General features: G+C 43.4%; 1 protein-coding gene and 1 non-coding gene across 2 annotated transcripts in view; one reads left to right on the forward strand and one right to left on the reverse strand.

Moving 5' to 3' along the window:
- Positions 1-19,933, forward strand: part of LOC100447686 (neuroblastoma breakpoint family member 12) — a 2,265,351-nt gene that overhangs the window by 1,473,905 nt on the left and 771,513 nt on the right.
- TRNAQ-CUG (transfer RNA glutamine (anticodon CUG)) lies at positions 7,686-7,757 on the reverse strand. The gene has a single exon. It is a non-coding gene; the product is annotated as a tRNA-Gln (tRNA).

Below are 19,933 nucleotides of genomic sequence, written 5' to 3' on the forward strand. Positions count from 1 at the left end.
TCAGTTTAACCCATCATAATTGTACATCAAAATAACTGCCTGTAATCCCAGCACTTTAGGAGGCCGAGGCAGGAGGATCACTTGAGCCCAGGAGTTTGAGACTAGCATGAGCAAAGTGGTGAAACCCTGTCTCTACAAAATATACAAAAATTAGCTGGGCATGGTGGTGCCCACCTTTAGTCCCAGCTACTCAGGAGTATGAGGTGAGAGGATGACTGGAGCCCAGGAGTTCGAGCCTGCAGTGAATTCTGATGACACCACTGCACTCCAGACCGGGCAAAAGTGTGAAACCCTGTCTCAGAAAGTAAATAAATAAGCTGGGCATGGTGGTGGTGTGTCCCTGTAACTCCAGCACTTGGGAAGCTGAGGTAGGATGATTCATTGAGCCCTGAAGGTCAAGAGGTCAAGACCGTACTGGCCTGTGATCTTGCCACAGCACTCCAGCGTGGGCAACAGTGAGACCCTGGCTGAAAAGGAAAAAAATCCGAAACAAAACCAACCAAACAAAAAATTGTTGCCTCACTCTGAAATAGCAGTGGTAAACACCATGATGCTATTGGAAAGTTAAGAGAAAAACACTCTCTCCTGCAATCAGGATCCAACCTGCCCTCTTGCTCTAACATGTGTGACCCATGGTTTAAATGCCGAAAGCTGATGTACCCAAATTATACTACACTTACCTGTTATGCACCAGCATTTATTTTGTCTCTGGAGGAGATCACCATCCATGGCCCTTAAATGTCTGAAGGCATGGAATGATGAAGTGCAATGTCTTTTAGGATATTTGGTCACACCTACATATATATAGCTCCGAAAAAATCCAACACTGGATGAGTGTGGAGGCTGAGGCAGGTGGATCACCTGTGGTCAGGGGTTCAAGATCAGCCTGGCCAACATTGTGAAATCCCGTCTCTACTGAAAATACAAAAATTATCTGGGTATGGTGGTGTTCACATGTACTCCCAGCTACTCAGGAGGCTGAAGTAGGAGAATCACTTGAACCTGGGAGGCAGATGTTGCAGTGAGCCAAGATCACGCCACTGCACTTCAGCCTAGGAGACAGAGTGAGACTCCATCTAAAAAAAAAAAAAAAACCAAACAAACAAACAAAAAATTGGATGAGTGTCCTCAAGCTTTTCATTAGGCATGCCCTCCACTCTAGTTTAGTAATAGATGGAGATCCTGTTGGGGGAAAATTTGCTAATTATCTGCCTGGCCATTAAGAAAGTAACTCCAAACATTTTCGGGGGAGCATGCTTTTGCTTTGATGGGATGTTGCTTCCCATGGTTAGAAATCCTTCTTTAACCTTAGGTAACATTGCTGATAAAAACCGGGCATGGTAGCTCTGGCCTATAATCCCAGTGATTCAGAGGCTGAGGTGGAAGGATCACTTAAATCCAGGAGTTCCAGGCTGCAGTGACCTATGATGGCGACAGTGCACTCCAGCCTGGGCGACAGAGCCACTCTTCCTCTCTGAAAGAAAAATAAAGAGTCCAGGCTTGGGGGCCTATGCTTGTAATCCCAGCACTTTGAGGGGCTCAGGTGGGAGGATTGTTTGAGCGCAGGAATTTGGGACCATCCTGAGCAAGATAGCGAGACCCTGTCTCTAAACAAACAAACAAAACAAACAAACACAAACCAAAATTAGCCAGGCATAGAGGTGCATGTCTGCAGTCCCAGCTACTTGGGAGGCTGAGGTGGGAGGATTGCTTGAGTGAGGGAGGTTGCGGCTGCAGTGGGCCGAGACTGCACCACTGCAATCTAGCCTGGGCAACATACCAAGACCATGTCTTTAAAAAAAAAAAAAAAAAGAAAGAAAGAAAGAAAGACAAAAGAAAGAAAGAAACAAATATTGCTGATGAAACTGTGGCCTCTTTCACAGCTCAAAAAAAAGCTATTTATTCACTGGCTAAGGTTGTACTGGATAATCGCATCACTTTAGATGATATATATTTTCAAAGACACTATTAGCCTTATTTAAAAATGGGTAGAACCTGGGCTCAGTGGCTCACACCTGTAATCCGAGCACTTTGGGCGGTCGAGATGGGTGGATCACCTGAGGTCAGGAGTTTGAGATCAGCCTGGCCAACATGGTGAAACCCCATCTCTACTAAAAATACAAAATTAGCTGGGTGCAGTGGCATGTGCCTGTAGTCCTAGCAACTTGAGAGGCTGTGGCAGGAGAATTGCTTGAACCCAGGAGGCAGAGGTTGCAGTGAACCAAGATTGTGGCATTGTACTGCAGCCTGGGAGACAGAGAGTCTGTCTCAAAAAACAAAAGCAAAACAAAACAAAAACAATGGGTAGATACAGCAGCACTTACAAGAGTTCATAAAAGGAATTGTACATTGTCAACTGATAGTGTGAAGAGAGCAGCCCCCTGCCCACCTGGTTGTGATCTCTGCACAACGCTTGCCCACAACCACCTTCTCCACTTAGTACAACACAGCCCAGAACACCAAGGGGAGAGCCCCAGCAACAGCAGCCTCCACAGCCCGCATTAGATGGTAGATTTAGCTGAGCAGGGAGGTGGATATGTGGTGTTTACAACCTCTTGTTGCGTACACATAAATACTTCCCATGAAGTAGAACCTCATCTAGAAAAAATTAGAAGTCATTTGGCTACAAGAAATCATGAAAGAAGAACTGGGATGTGATGTTTTCCCTGATGTTTTTAGTTGGCTCCCTAATGGAATAGGGTCCCTTACTGTTCTGGCATATGGATTCTCTTTGTGATTCTCATTCTTGTGTGAATTATATGTGTACTATTCAGATAATTAATGTTATATATTTCCTGCTTTACTTCTGAGAAAACTGATTTTATGGTATCTGAAGACTAGAAATGATTCAACAAGTGATAGCTGCAGACTTAACTGAGGTCTCTCTCTCCTCTTTTTTTTCTTCTCTTTTTCTTTTTTTTCTACTCTGTCACCCTTTCAATTGGGTTTTTGGGCGCTCTTAAAAATTCCTCAGTGAGGCAGCTCCTTTCCTCCCCTGCCCTCAGCGTGGGAAAGACTATCTGGGAATGAGCCTTCCTGGCAAAGAGGGACACCTTGGCTGAGCTTTTGATCATCAATGCTTTCAAGAAGAAAGATTTTTTAAAGAATTTTTATCTGAGGAATGTGAGCCACTTCACATGATCAGAGAGACATTAAATCAAGACAGCAACCACATTCTGCTTCCTTCCTTTTGAGCTATGTATTCAACTGTTGAAACTGTTTGCTATCACCCCAGGTAGCTGTAAATTAATCTAATAATGCCACACCAAACACTGTATCCCACACCCTATAACAATGGATAGCCAAGCTCTCATCAATGCTATTTCTGAAAACCAATGAGAATTCCTGACAGCCACCTTTCCATCAGCTCATTGTGTGTCCCCCTTTTTGACCTTTAAAAACCTGCTTGTGACAAAGGCCAAAGGTAGCTCAGATCCAAGGTTCTTGGGGTGTGAGTCTTCCAGGCAGCTGCCTTCACTTTGGCTCAAGTAAACTCTAAATTATATTTTGTGCTTCAGTGTCTTTCTTTTAGGTCAACATGTTCAGCAACAGTAGAATAAATAAATAAATTGGCCTATATTCATACAAAGGAATACACACAGAAACAAATAACCACATGAATAACATGAAAAATTCATAGATGTACAACTGAGTGAAAGAAGTCAAACCTATACCTCTGCTCCTGAGACCGACTTTGAAAATATTATAACTGGGACAATTATCACAGCAAAAGAGATTTGACCTAAATGATTCCATCTTTTTTCCAGTGTCCAAGCTGTCCTTGTTCATTCCTGGGCACAGGCCAAAATAACTTTGAGAGGAACTTAGTTTATGGTTTAGCTGTGAAACAAAGATGATAACAGCTCTTTCCCAAAACAAACCCCCTTCCTGCCTGGGGACTAGACTGCCTTTGCAGGACTAACAAATTAGCCACAAGATTAGAAATGATGGTTTAGGAGCCATGCAGCCTCCAGCTTACAAGATTCTAAACCTCCCCAAATTGTTCCTGGGGATCACATCACTATTGTAAAACCTAAGATCGGTGTGTGAGATATTTTGTAGCCCTGCACTCGATGCATCAGCTGGCACCACCCAGATGGATAAACCAGCTCATCTGATCTTGTGGCCCCCACTCAGGAACTGACCCAGCTCAAGAGGATGCTTTAGCTCCCTATGAGTTCATCTCTGACCTGACCAATCAGAACTCCCAACTCACTGGCCCCCAACCACCAAATTATCCTTAAAAACTCTGGTCCCAGAATGCTCAGGAAGACTGATTTGAGTAATAATAAAATTCTGGTCTCCCACACAGCCGGCTCTGGGTAAATAACTTTCTTTATTGCAATTCCCCTGTCTTGGTAAGTTGGTTCTGTCTAGGCAGCAGGCAACGTGAACCCATTGGGCAGTTGTATTCCCACAAAACCCACTACACACTTTATGATTTGATTTAGATGAAAGCAAAGGACAGGAAAAACTCGCCTGATAGATCTGGAGTCTGTGGAGTATTGTCAGAGTTTGGGGTTGTATTCTACAGATTAAAAGTAATCAGTTAAGCACCTGAAATAAAATTTCCCCCCAATTTTTTTTTCTCCGAATTTGGACTACCTTGTTTCTCTCTTTGCAGAATATAAAGTGCTAACATGAGGTTAAGTGCTAAGGTCTAGAGAAGGTCGTGGAAGAGATGACAAACTCCAGCACCATGCCTGAGTGTCCAGTGTGCTCTGCTGGGGCAGCATATTTGTACATTGCTGTATTTGAAAAAACCCTACAAGATTCATGAAATTGGACCACTGTCCTTGTAACACTACTAGTGGTAAAAACAAGTAAGGATGGCTGGTTTGCAGTCATTTGAGCAGCATCTCTAGTTTCATAGATATGGTTTCTCTCTGATATTGAACGGCTTCCAATTTCAAGTAGAATGCTACATCACAAGGATAACGATGGGAAGAGAACCAGTTTCTTGCGTAATCCGACATGTTTTAGTCTGCGCATTACAAGCCATTCTTTGAAGAAGGGTGGACAGGCTCCAGCTGTCTGCCAAAGAGGTCCTCGGCAACACAGGCTAAGAACCGGCTTCTGGGCGGGCGTGATGGCTCACGCCTGTAATCCCAGCACTTTGGGAGGCCGAGGCCGGCGGATCACCTGAGGTCAGGAGTTCGAGATCAGCCTGGCCAACATGGTGAAACCCCGTCTCTACTAAAAATACAAAAATTAGCAGGGCTTGGTGGCGTGCTCCTGTAATCCCAGCTACGCAGAAGCCTGAGGTAGGAGAATCGCTTCAACCCTGGAGGCGGAGGTTGCAGGGAACGGAGATCATGCGACTGCACTCCAGCCTGGGCGACAGAGCGATACTCGGCGCCAAAACAAAAAACTACAACAGAAACACCCGCTTCTTTGGAAAGATCAGGGGCGGGGAAGGGAGGGAAAGGAAGGAGAGGCAGACGTCACCGTCCACGCAGGCTCTGGCAGCATGTTGGTCGGCTGAGTGGCGGAAGATGGGGCGGAAAAGCTGACGGAGACGGGAAAGGCGCTGTCGGTGACATCACGGATAAGGCGACTTCTATGTAGATGAGGCAGCGCAGGGGCTGCTGCTTCTCCACCTGCTGCTTCGCCACGAAGGAGTTCCGTGCTGTGGGAGCGAGTCCAGGACAGCTGGTCGGACCTGAGAGTTCCATCTGTGTGTCAGGGCTAGGAGGGCTCGGGGACGCGCGGGGCAAGTGACCGTGCGTGTAAAGGTTGAGGCGTATGGAGCTGTGGCGGGGCGGAGGTGCCCAAATTCGTTGTTATGTGGGAGGAGAGATGATATCATGAAAGTTGTCTTCCCAGGGTGTGGTTTTTTTTTTGTTGTTGTTTTTTTCATTTCTGTTGCACTATGTGTAATGACCCTTGCGATTTTTCTAAATGTGGGAAATTCCACTGCATGATTTGTGGTGGTGGGGGACTGCGTTAATGTTTTCCGCTGATATCTTGTAGTGCAAAAAGTGAGCTCTACGCGAAGGGCTACTCTTAGTTTCTATGGGTTTGTAGCTTTGACGGTGTGTTAAGTGTTGTCCTTACTGTCTCAAGCATGAGAAACAGAAGTATCGTGTTACCGTTCTCTCCGCCGCTGTCGTGAGCTTATTTAACACAAACTAAGTGGCCGCAGGGCTCTTTCCTAACCTTTCTACGTGGAGCTGCATTTTGCAGAGATTGCTTCATGGTCTCCAGTCTCGGGTTCTCTGTGAAAACCTTCGTGTTTTTTCGTAGCCTCCAGAGTCACCCTTCACACAGCCTCTGCTTCTAATTGCAGCCCCCGCAGTAGTTTGTAGGATTTCTGTGCTGGCGGGGAATGTGTTCTCACCTCCTAGAGCCAGGTAGAAACTCTACGCAGACGGGTGCTGTTCTTTGGGATGAAAGCAGTGTCCCTGTTCCGTTGTAGACACAACATGCTTGCTTTCTGTAGGGGAACGGCTCTCCCCGCGCCCAGATGCCCTTGCTTATATTCACCGAGGACCGTAGGTCGGAATCGCAGTCTCACCTGTCGGCAGAATGTGCTGCGATCTACCCCAACTACCCGAACTACCCAGCAATAAAATGGGACACATTACGGAAACATGAGATAGCGTGGATCATCTCAAAAACATTATGTCGAGTGATAAAAAGAGTGCATCCTGTGTGGCGCCATCAAGGTGAATTTCTAGAACAGGTAAAACTAACCTGTATAGTGATAGAAAACACATCATTGATTGCTGGGGTAGGGGGAGGGCGGGACTGACTGCAAACGGCACAAGAGGACCTTTTAGAGTAATAAACACGTCATCAAACTTGAAATGGATGCATTGTACCATAGTCAACTGACACCTTAATCAACTTGATTGTAAAAAGGAATACGAAAACCACGCCAAATCTTAATGTCTTCTACTTAATTTAATGTATGTTTACCCTTAGAGGATTCCTTTAGAAAAATGTTTCTCTAACTGTGCTAGGGAGTTCAGGAATTCCTTCCTTTCTGTTTCTGTCTCTTTGTCTGCAGTTAAGTTCATGCACTATTAAATGGAATATTTGTAAAATAAAAATAGAGTCTAAGCTCAGTTTTATAAAAGCATACATATATATGCTTTTATATATTTGTTATATATTTTTAAAATGTATAATTATATGTAATATATAATTTTTATATATTTTTAAATATATACAATTTTTTATTATTTTATAATTTTTTCAGGTATATATATCCTTCTTGATTATTTTTCCTTCTTTTTCCTTTTGTAGGGCCTGGGGGGGACAGTCCAGCTAAAATATACATTCTTCTCTCTGTAGATATACCACAAGACCATGAGTCAAGTGTTGCCCGAATGTCCGCGGCTCAGGTCGCCCTGAGAAGGGGTGGGGACTTCCTGGGTCGCTGGGTCCCTGGCGGAGGGGTCCGGGCCTCCGATTGCACGGGGGTAGGAGGCTCACCCAGGAAGGGGACCCTGCAGTCTCGGTGACCCCGGCAGGATGATTCGGCAATTTCCCCGTGGTCCGGGCCCCTGTGATAACCGGGTTTCTGGGACCCCGAACACCGAAGAGGGAGACATCGCGAGGCTCAGACAGCGGGAGCAGAAGGGACACCGAGGCCTGTAGCTCAGAGCTTCTGAAAGTCAGCGGAATCCCCATTCCATTTAGGAAGTAAAAGACGGCTTTACCGTCCCAATTAAACCGAAAGGTCCCACCGAGACTCGAACTCGGATCACTGGATTCAGAGTCCAGAGTGCTTACCATTACACCATGGAACCACGCAAAGAGAAGTTGCTAACGGTGTCTGAATTAGTTCCCACCAACCCACGTTAAGGCATTTCTTTTGATTCCACAAGCAACGCTTAAGGAAGGTGGACCTGCAGGAAGGAGCCATCCTTCTTGCTTTCTCTCTGCCCTCTCCGTTAATCGACTGCTGTCATTTCATTTGCACCCCGGAAAATTAGGCAAAATCCACTGTGGGTTTAGGGCCAGAGAAGAGCCCTTGAAGCCTCGGTCATAGAGGTTCCTGTGCCGAGGTGAAATTCCTTCCTTCCCTTCCCTCCCTTCCTTCCCTCCTTCCTTCCCTCCTTCCTTCCCTCCTTCCTTCCTTCCTTTCTTCCTTCCTTCTTTCTCTCTCTCTCTCTCTCTCTCTTTCTTTCTTTCAAGCCTCGGTCGCAGAGTTTCCTGTGCCGAGATGAAATTCTTTCTTTCTTTCTTTTTCCTTCTTTCTTTCTTTCCTTTTCTTTCTTTCTTTCCTTCTTTCTTTCTTTCTTTCCTCTCTTTTCATTGAGACAGAGTCTCCTTCTGTTGCTCAGGCTGGAGTGCAATGCAGTGGCAGTGGGCGATCTCCCCTCACTGCAACCTCCATCTGTCGGGTTCAAGAGATTGTAATGCCCAGTGGCTGGGATTACAAGTGTGGGCCACCATGTCCGGCTAATTTTTGTATATTTGGTAGAGATGAGGTTTCGCCATGTTGGCCAGGCTGGTATCGAACTCTTGACCTCAAGTGATTCGCCCGCCTTGGCCTCCCGAAGTGCTGGGATTACAGGTGTGAGCCACCACACACAGCCCGGAGATGAAATATCTGCAAAATTCTGTTATTTTCTTGATGCTTTCCCTCTTTTCCATTTGCCCAAGGAGGCCAGATGATTCTCAAAACAGGATGTGGGACTTCCTGGGCAACTTGCCCCCTTCCTCCCTGTAGTATATAACAGAAGACAGCAATCAAGTGAGACTGGGAAGCAGGGAATCCTTTATTTTTTTATTCATATACTTCTATGTTTGGTTGGTTGGTTTTAACAAAATTTTCTCACCAGAAATGGAGATTTGTTGGATTTAAAATAAAAGCAATCAGCTATGTTTTACATTTCTGTAAAACACTCAAACCAGGCCATACTCTCCTATTTTGACTCAAAATCAGCCATATACTGTCCAGGTCAGGAGGCAGGGCCCTGACATTTAAGCACAGTGTGTTTTCTCAGAATTGGCCAAGTTGATGCCATTCCAGTTTCTCAATATATCATGACCCATTAATTACAGTCTTTAAAAGTATAATGTATTGTTACTGAAAGCCCAGGAATTCAGTCTAGGCCCTGCTGCTCAGCTCACAGAAAGCCAATCATTAAGACATTGAGTATTGCTGAGGAAGAAGGCTTTAATTGGGTGCTGCAGCTGAGGAGATGGGAAATCAGTCTCAAATCAATCTCCCTGATCAACTAAAGTGAGGGGTTTATGTAGCAGGGAAGAAATGTAACTGTGGGTGGGAAAAGAGGAACTAGGGAAGGGTGAGGAAACACTCATGATGAGTCAGGGGTCTGGCATCTCATTGTCTGGAGGCTGTGATCTGCTGAGTTTCAGGTCTATGATGCTTTTTGAGAGGTCTGAGAGGCCTTTGCCGAGGAAGGAACTCAGATAAAACAAATGTAACTTTCAAGCTTTAAGACCAGAAGGGTCCATTTCTATGTCTATCCAAAAACACTGTCTGTGGGACTCTTGGGTCGATTTCAGTCCCCACTTTCTATTTGTCAGTTCCTCAATCATGGGGAATCTGGTCATCCATCTTTCTGGCTGCGTCATGTGGAGAAAGGGCATCCTGAGCAGCTTCACACCATGGGTGACTGCATGGCCACCCAGGAATCAAACATTCATCTAATACCGTAGTTTCTCCTGAAACACAATCTTCCTTTCTCCAGTTCCCCATTTCCACTAAAGACAAAACACAGCAGGACCAACCTACCTGCAAAAGAAGCTTCAGTCCCAAATACTTGGCCTGATTACCCACACAAAGTGCAGCAAGAATCCTTGTTCATACAGGCTCTCCTAAATAGGCTTTGCTGGAATATTTCACAGCGCCATTTCAGGCAAAGCCCTGGAAAAATTACCAATTCCTCCACCTGTGTCCTGTTATAAAAGAAAACAGAATCTTATTGAACTTATGCAAACAAACACATTGTCATGAGTTAAGAATATTCAGTTTACAAATTCTGTAGAAATTCAGCAGAGAGAGAAAAATATGCCTCAAATTCTATTTAGAAGACTATTCTACTCAATTGTTGCAGGCTATAAATAGCTCAAAAGGAAACAAGTTCTCCAGACTCTGAAGAATCAACAATGTTTGAAACAAAGGCCATAAAAACTTATTTCAGTCCTCCATTAGTTCGATCCATGCAATCAACTCGTGCTCTGTCATATTCGGCTAGCAATCTCTATGAAGACATCAGTCTTCCTACTAGTGCCCTGGAAATTTTCTCTTTACTTCAATGGCACGACCTCCAAAGTTATCAGAAACCTGCATCCAAGAATCCTTTTCATGGACTTCCCCAAAGAAGCAACGCCTGGACTGTAACTGATTATAAGTCACTTTTTAAGAAGAATCAAAGGAAAACAACAACTGTGGATGACAAAAGCCTTAAGACAGCTATGGTTATAGACACAGTTGACAATGGAATTCTGTTGCTTCTGTGGCACACAACAATTTAACATAATAATCATAATTATTACTGACAGCATAGCAGAACTCTAGGAATCTCATACAATCCTGGAACACACATTAACAACACATCTGTGTCAATAGAACCCAAAGGAAGTGAAACACCACCTCAGATTTGACAATGCTTCGTGCATAATTCTACATAACAAATAAGCCTAAGAAGCCTAATATATCTCTCTTGGACTTCAAGAACCTAATATCCAAAAAGTTAATTTGAGGCCCAAAAGGCTGAATTTAGAAATGTTACTCTTAGAAAGTTTGCCAGATATCAAAGTTTTGAGACACTTGACATCACAAAATAGGATCACAGATCACCTTAGAATAGTCAGTCATTCAGCCAAAATGATAAAACAAAAATGTTCACCCTTTGATACAAAGGAGGCTGAGTTTTCTAAACAGTAACAGCTAATGAAGACATGAGGCCAACTGTATCTGTCTCTCCCCTTCATTGTTTTGCCCTGCAGTTTACTTTGAAAGTAAACAAAAATATTTTATCTATTATTAATATTACACAAACATTTTGATCAAAAGAGAAAACCAAATTTTACCTTTGTGTGGTATATTAAAATGTTAAAGCTAATTTTAATTAAACCTTATACACAAATTTAATTATAATCAATTTGACCATGAGGTAAGAGTTCCAAAAACCTTTCATAACCTTTTATGCTTTTGTATTAAAGAGTAGATAAATGCTGTAGAAAACCCTGATATTGCAATACACGGGCCCAGATGCTGGCCTTGCATCAGTGTGCTCCTGACTGTAATGTCTAATTTGTAGAAAATCTCTGAATTTGAGAGGCCAGGGTGGGTGGATCACTTGAACTTAGGAGTTTGAGTCTAGCCTGGGCAATATGGTGAAACATTGTGTCTACCAAAAATACAAAAAAAAAAAAAAAAAAAAAAAAGAAAAGAAAAGAAAGAAAGGGAAAGAAAAGAAAGTCTCTGAACTAGACTTATCCCTCAAGCTCCAGCCTTACAACTCTCACATGCCCACCTCTTCTGTCCAGAGGAAGAGGGGGCATGAGGAGGAAGAGGGGGCACGAGGAGGAAGAGGGGGCACGAGGAGGAAGAGGGGGCACGAGGAGGAAGAGGGGGCACGAGGAGGAAGAGGGGGCACGAGGAGGAAGAGGGGGCATGAGGAGGAAGAGGGGGCATGAGGTGGAAAAGGGTATATGTGGGATTGTTGGGCCTAGAGGGATTGAATGGTTTCAATTTCTGGTTCATGAAAGCAGTTCATTTTGATTTTCATCTTCCCCAGGATCTGAAGATGAGGCATTAATTGGTGTCAGTATTCAAGATTTAGCAGGAGGAGGTGTCTTTTTCAGATCCAGGAGTCAAAGCCCTATAAGCTAATAGCACAAGGATTAGTTAATAGAACATTTGTACTGCAGAAAGTTCTTTCTCTCTAACATGTCACCAATAAAAACACTATGATCTGCTGTCCAGTAGTTACTGCCTGAAGCACTTCAAAAAACTGTATTAAAGTGGTTAGGATACTCCTTGCATGTAAATAGTTGCCAGCATTCTAATGACAGAACTGTGATTGAAAGCATCAAAAATGTGACAGAACCTATGCCAAACTTTTCAAAGTAAGACAATTAAATTTTCTCTCCATCATTTAACAAAATGCTAAATGCAAATATCAGTTTTGGAAATTCAGTATGAGGATAAATAATCTCCTTTTATTTAAATACTATACAACAAAACAAGAACAAAGTGAGAATAAACACACAGTCATTTCATTTTTTTCAGCTATTTTACTTATTTATTTTGAGACAGAATCTCCCTCTGTCACCCAGGTTGCGGTACAGTGGCAGGATCTTGGCTCACTGCAACCTCCACCTTCAAGTCCTGGATTCAAGGGATTCTCCTGCCTCAGCCTCCTGAGTAACTGGAATTACAGGTATGCACCACCATGCCCAGCTGATTTTTGTATTTTTAGTAAAGACAGGGTTTCGCCATGTTGGCCAGACTTCTGGCCTTGAACTCCTGGCCTTCAGTGATCTGCCCGACTCGGCCTTCCCAAGTGCTGAAATTATAGGAATGAGCCAACACACCCGGCCTTCTTTTCAGCTATTTTAAAAGAGCATAATCACATATTTCCAAGATTGGTTTCTTGATATGGTACTGATTACTGATTAGGTTGCTTTCACCATTAAAATCTTGAAACCAGTGCAACAATTGTACATGTTTTGTTTTCAAGTACACACATGAAAGCCCAACAGTGATACAAGGCTTGGGATCATAAATCACTAGAAGTTCTCACCTCTTGTTTTTATTACCACTTAATCCAAGTGAATGTCACTTAATTTTAATAATGGTATATACAACTTAAGGAGTTTGAGAGAAATCCAATCAATATAATATCCTTAAGGACAAGGCCAACTTTTCTGAACATGGAAGCTTTATACCCATATCACAGTTTTTCGTCATTAAAGGAAAGGGTCTGCAACCAACTCAAATGATTGACTGAAACCAACTCACTTACTGATTGGATTGAATGTGTACCAAACCTCAGGCCATGGATGCCTGAGTCCTAGTGTTCCTGTGACTTCCCCTTGGGGTAGTGGAACTCTGCCTTTCAATGATAGGAAGTCTTGGGCAAGAGCAAGTCTCCTCCCCTTGTCCAGTATAAACAGCTTTTGTGTTTAACTCTACCTCAGCAGCTGGCCTATACCCGGGGCCAAGGGTTGGAAGGGTTCCTTGCTCCAGCATCAGCAGTAGATGCCTTTTGTTTCATGTGAGAGAAGCGACCAGGTTTTGTGCCTGTACTCTGGTGGTGGCCGATCATGACCTATATGCCTCCACCACTATGGCAAGCTCAAGAAATTCTCTTTCCCTGCCACATGTGTCTTGTCAGCACTTAGGATGTGAGAGGAAAGACCCAGCAAATGGGCAAAAAACATGCTATGTGTCTGGGACTCTCAGAGATTCTAAGATGTCACAATAGTTCACACTTGGCCTTTAAGAAACAATAAAAACTTCAGTGATTATCTCCAACCAACATTTATGGCTGTCACCTTTTCCTTCCATTATCTGTCAAAGATGAACTGCTTCATGTGTTTGTCCTTTTATACGGGGGTTTCTCATGCTTTGGACTTCAGTTGACCCAGGGGCCTTGCAACTTCAGCTCTCTGGTGAGATCAAAACACATGATTTCGCAGACCATACAGCTTTTTCTTGTCATTAGAGTGGGAACAACTGTCTCTTACAGCTTTCTACATCTTAAACAACTGTTGAATCACGTCTGTTTTAAAAAATCCTTATATTCTCCTTTATTTCTGGATTAATTTCCCTTCAGGATACTACACAAATTCTGTTAGCTGATCACTTCTTTTGAGGCTATTAGGTAGACATAGTGAGCACCTTGACGATCTCTGCGAATGAGCCTATTCATTAGGTGCTCACAGGAAACCTGGGCCCAGACCAGTACTGAAACACGCAACTGTCACCCACAGCTCTAGCTGAATTTTTGTCATGAGGCTCTTTCTCCTCAATCAGCATACTAGTCTTAGAACAAGTTTGATATTGGGACTATCTTAAAATAGTCTTCCTGAGCAGCTACTAAGATTTGCTGGGACTCCAATTTCTGGTCAAATGTGAGCCAGCAGAGTAAAGACATCATTCTTGACCCAGGAGAAGGCAACAGTACATGGATACACCATATTTTCATCAACCTCAGAACAGTTATCTCAATGAATATTTAAATTAGTGATTGAAATACTTGTTTCTCCAAGCATGTGATGCTGAAAATTGGAAAAGTTGCCTTGGTTGTATAAATGATTGTCAGCTCAGATTGAATTTGAGGGTACACAGGTGCAGCCTCCAATGGAAAAGATTCTAAGAACTGGATGTAGGTAGAGGATGCAATTATGGATCGTGATATCTTTCCCACCTTCTTTTCTTTCTTCCCATTTCGACTGGTCTTGTAATGCTAGGCCCAGGCATCAATATACATACAATTTAAAAAGGCAATATTAGCGCAAAAGACACAATATATATACAATGAAATTAGATGGTGCCTATTGCTAAAGTTACTTTAATTTCACATTGTGTAGCCCAATAAAGTGAATGCCACCCACCTACCAAGGGTATTAGTCAGCTCAGGCTGCCATAGAAAGATACCAAAGATTGGGTGGTTTAACAACAGACTTATTTTCTCAATGTTGTGGCGGCCAAAAGTCAAAGATAGATGAGCTCGCAGAGCTGGTTTCTGGGGAGGCTTCTCTTCCTGGCTTGCAGAAGGCCACTTTCTTGCTTTGTGCTCCCATAGCCTTTCCTCGTGCCTGTGTGGAGAGAGAGATTCTTTGATGCCCTTCCTCTTCTTATATGGACACCATTCCTACCAGATTAGGGCCCCACTTGTATGGCCTCATTAACCTTAATTTCCTCCTTAAAGACTCTATCTCTAAATGCAGTCAAGTTGGGGGTTAAGCTTTCAACATATGAATTCAAAGGAAAACAATTCATTTTATAACACTAAGCAATAGGGACGATCCTACGATTCTTTACCTATTAAATCCTATGATATTTGCCTGGTGGTGGGGCCAGAAAGAAGTTGTTAGGAAGGCTGCTATTATTGCTAATTCTATGATTAGGAAACCATACTTGAGCTGAAGTGCCTGCCATATGGGAAAGAGTGCAGGTCAAACAGGTACGAAATAAAAATAGGAGAAAATGGTAGCAAACAAAGCAGTGCTTTTAAGTGAGTCATGCATCCAGGAAGGATTGAAATTGTACAATTTCATGGAAATCCTATTGTCTTTATCAGGAGAATGACTTTACAAGATTTATAAACTGGGGGGAAAGGATGGTGTGGATTAAGGACCACACCTGATTCCTCAGCATAATGTGATTTCTTGACTAAACAGCTATAGGATGTGAAGGAAAGATCAGCAGTCAAAGAAAACTTAAAGATTTTTTGACTGAGCATATGGAAGGATGCAGTTTCCACCCACAGAGGTGAGAAAATAGCAGGTGCGGCAGGTTGTAGGAGGAAAAGCAGAGATCAGCTCAGGGCCCCAAAACTTTGCTTGAAAGGGTTTTCCATTTGCCCCGTCTCCATTTCTGCATCCCCTTGAGACTTCTGTGAGGCTGAATGCAGAGGTGCTTGGCCACTTCTCCCCCTGGGCACCAGTCCTTTCACCTCCTCCTGACAGCATCTTCCATGGCCCTGGCTCTGATGACCATCTCCCAACACAATGTCATCTTGCAAAGATGATCTGAGCAGTAGCTGGAGCAAGGCCATCCACTCCTTGACTTGTGTGGCCTTGGTGGGCCCCAGGAACACTTCACTGCTTCTCAGGGTAGTAGGTCTTAGGTATGGCATGCTTCTTCTGAGGAAAACAGGGAGGAAACAGCCTGAGGGATGGAAAGGGAGGGCTGTACCAGGCAGCCTAGGAAAGCTGAGCAGACCTAGGCTCTCAATGCAAAGAGCATTTACCACCTGAGAGGTTCTACTCATTTACTATTGTTAGCTTAGAATCTCATCAATTAAAATGGTATAGAAATTTGTTTTCTTCCTGGTTATATGTACACCTACATAATAGCTTTGATTTTGCCTCTTGGCTCACAAGCCTGCAATACTTACTATCTTTGGCCCTTTACAGAAAATGTTTGCTGAACTCTACAGAAAACAATCCCCTATGCTTTACAGAAAAAGACACCCAGGAATCTCTTTTACTAATTTTCATTTGTTGGACATTTTTCTGACCACCAATAAGGTAAATTCCCTTTCTTGGCTTGTAATGATTAGTCTCTGGTTGGTTGTCATTTGCAATGGCACAATACATACTGAGACCTCAAAGCAGAAAAATCATAGAAGAAAACCTAGGAAATACCATTCTCAACATCAGCCTTGGCAAAGAATTTATGGCCAAGTCCACAAAAGCAATTGTAGCAAAAACAAAAATTCACAAGTAAAACCTAATTCAGTGAAAGAGCTTCTGCACAGCAAAAGACCATCAACAGAGTCAACAGACCACCTACAGAATGGGAGAAGATATTCACAAATTGTCAATCCAACAAAGGTCTAATGTCCAAAATCTGTAAGGCACTTAAAAAAATCAAAAAGAAAAAAGAAACATTAAAAAGTGGACAAAGAGACATGAACAGACACTTCATAAAAGAAGACATATAAGCAGCCAGCAAACACAGAAATAAATGCTCATCATCACTAATAATCAGAGAAATGCAAATCAAAGCTACAATAAGATACCATCTCACACCACTCAGAATGGCCATTATTAAAATGTCAAAAACCAACAGATGCTGATAAGCCTGTGGAGAGAAAGCGTATAAACCCTTGCAGTGAATGTAAATTAGTTCAGTCACTGTGGAAAGCAGTTTGGAGATTTCTCAAAGAACCTACAACAGAGCTGCTATTCAACTGGTAATCTCATTACTGGGTATATACCCAAAGGAATATAAATCATTATGACAAAAAGACACATGCACTCCTATGATCATCACCAGGCTATTCACAATAGCGAAGACATGGAATCAAACTAGGTGCCCATCAATGGTGGATTAAATAAAGAAAATGTGGTACATACACAACATAGACTACTACATACCCATAAAAAAGAATAAAATCATGTCCTTTGCAACAACATGGATAGGGCAGGAGTTCATAATCTGGAGGAGACTGATGCAGGAACAAAAAACAAAATACCAAATGTTCTCACTTAGGAGTGGGACCTAAATATTGAGCTCACACGGACATAAACATGGGAACAGTAGACACTGTGGACTACCATGAGGTAGGGAGGGAGGGAGGGAGAGTGGGTTGAAAAACTAGCTATTGGGTACTATGTGAACTACCTGGGTCCGATCTACCCATGTAACAATCCTTCACATGTACCCTTTGTACATAAAATAAAACTGAAATTTTAACAAGAACAAAATTATATTATACTACAAAAATTACTGCACAGGGCTACTCGGGAGGCTGTGGCAGGAGAATGGCATAAACCCGGGAGGCAGAGCTTGCAGTGAGCCAAGATCACGCCACTGCGCTCCAGCCTGGGCAACAGAGTGAGACTCCATCTTAAAAAAAAAAAAAAAAAAAAAAAAAAAAAAAAAAAAAGACTGCACAGAAAGTAAAATAATCACAGATTTTCAAAAAATAAATATTACAAATAAAGATCTAAAATCAATAATCCAAACTTATACTTTAGGAAACTAAAAAAAAAAAAAAAAGAGCAAATTAAATCCAAAGTGAGTGGAAGACAAGAAATAATAAACACTAGAGCAGAAATCAAGGAAATTAAAAACCAGAAATCAATAGAGAAAAATCAACAAAACCAAAAGTGTGTTCTTTGAAATGACCAATAAAATTGATAAACCTTTAGCTAGTGAACCAAGAAACAATGACAAAAGGTCCAAATTACTAATATGAAAAAGAAAAGAAGGCCCCTCACTACTAATCTCATGGACATTAAAAGGATAATACAGGAATATTGTGCACAATTCTCTGCCCACAAATTTGATAACTTCGATGAATTGGACCAAGTCCTTGAAAGATAAAGTCGACCAAAACTCATACAATGAAAAATGGATAAGCTAAATAGGTCTCTATCTATTAATGAAATTGAAGCAACAATTAACAACCTTCCAGAACAAAGCACCAGGTCTAGTTGGTTTCATTACCAAACATTTAAGGAAGAAACTATACCAATTCTCTCTAGAAAATAAAAGCCGAGGGAACACGTCTTAACTCCAATCTAGGAGGCAGCTTCACCCTAGTAGCAAAACTAGACAAATGGTTTTGCACCAGGATGTTGAACTAGTCTGGACTGCTGACCAGCTACTGAAACTCAACCCTGGAAGAACTGTAGAAGCAAGAAGGAAACATGGCTTACAAGAACTGTAAAAAATGGTAAACCTCCTGTAGAGACCAAGGCAGTTTTGAACCGGTGTGTGTAGAAGGTTGATGTTCACCCATAGCAGAAAGAGGACAAGATGGAGGAAAGCATTTTCGGTTCCGCTCCTGCGTCTCTCTCCATGGCTAAGGGACAACTTCGCTTCTTACCCCTTCCCCAAAGAGATTTGTCAGCGGCTCTTAATCCGCCAATGGGGCACCTGAGATGTGACAGCGGGGACCTATATAAGCTTCGCTGAGAAAAAGAGTAGATGAAAACAGGGGTGAAACCGGATGATAGCGGGGCTTTCCTCTTCAGAGTGTCCTCCCCAGGCCTCCAGAGCTAATGATTGCCATGGCCTCCCCACCACGCTACTTAAAGAGAAGCATTAAAAAGAATCCCTGGGAGGCCGAGGCAGGAGGACCATGACGTCAGGAGATCGAGACCATCCTGGCTAACATGGTGAAACCCTGTCTCTACTAAAAAATAGGCAAAATTAGCCGGGTGTGGTGGCAGGCGCCTGTAGTCCCAGCTACTCGGGAGGCTGAGGCAGGAGAATGGCGTGAACCCGGGAGGCGGAACTTGCAGTGAGCCGAGATCGTGCCACTGCACTCCAGCCTGGGCGACAGAGAGAGACCGTGTGTCAAAAAAAAAAAAAAAAGGAATCCCGTGAGGCCGGGCGCGGTGGTTCACGCCTGTAATGCCAGCACTTTGGCAGGGCGAGGCGGGCGGATCATGAGGTCAACAGATCCAGACCATCCTGGCCAACACGGTGAAACCCCGTTTCTACTAAAAATACAAAAATTAGCTGGGCGTGGCAGCGCGTGCCTGTAATCACAGCTACTCGGGAGGCTGAGACAGGAGAATCCCTTGAACCCTGGAGGCAGAGGTTACAATGAGCCGAGATCACACACTCCACTCCACCCTGGTGACAGAGCTAGACTCCGTCTCAAAAAAAAAAAAAAAAAAAAAAGAGTCCCGTGGACAGAAGATTTGCCTGGTGGAGTGTGTAAAATAAACTGGGGTGATAGAAATGAGTTCTGTGGAAGTGCTGCTCTCCACTTGGGGCCCATCCTTCATTTTGCCGAGACCACCAAACACTGGGCCTTCCTGGACAGGAGGGGTTCCTCCCCACACGCCTCCCCTTGGGCCCCAGTCCCCCACCACTGCGTGTGTCCGCCCAACCCTACAGCTTCTCTCCTTTCGGGAATGTCATTTTTTGAACCGCACTCCATCGCAAGATGTGGTCCAGTGGTCTATCCAAGGTAGACCACTATCCAGTGGTCCAGGCAGAGAATCAGTGATCAGGTGACTCTTTGTATTGCAGGGATCTGACAGCAGAGACAATAAAAGTAGCGCCAGTTTTAGGGCCAAATATGCAGAAACGCAGAGACCAACCAGACCCACTGGCTGCTTCATAGACTGTCTCTATAAAGTCCCTGCTTAGACAAATTCCGCTCCAGGGCCGGGTTCACCCTGTAATCCCAGGAGTTTGGGAGGCCGAGGCTGGTGGATTATGTGAGGTCAGGAGTTCAAGATCAGCCTAGCCAACACGGTGAAACCCTGTCTCTACTGAAAATAGGAAAATTAGCAGGAAATGGTG

This window comes from Pongo abelii, chromosome 1 (genome assembly GCF_028885655.2).
Source record: "Pongo abelii isolate AG06213 chromosome 1, NHGRI_mPonAbe1-v2.0_pri, whole genome shotgun sequence".
Lineage (NCBI taxonomy): Eukaryota > Metazoa > Chordata > Mammalia > Primates > Hominidae > Pongo > Pongo abelii.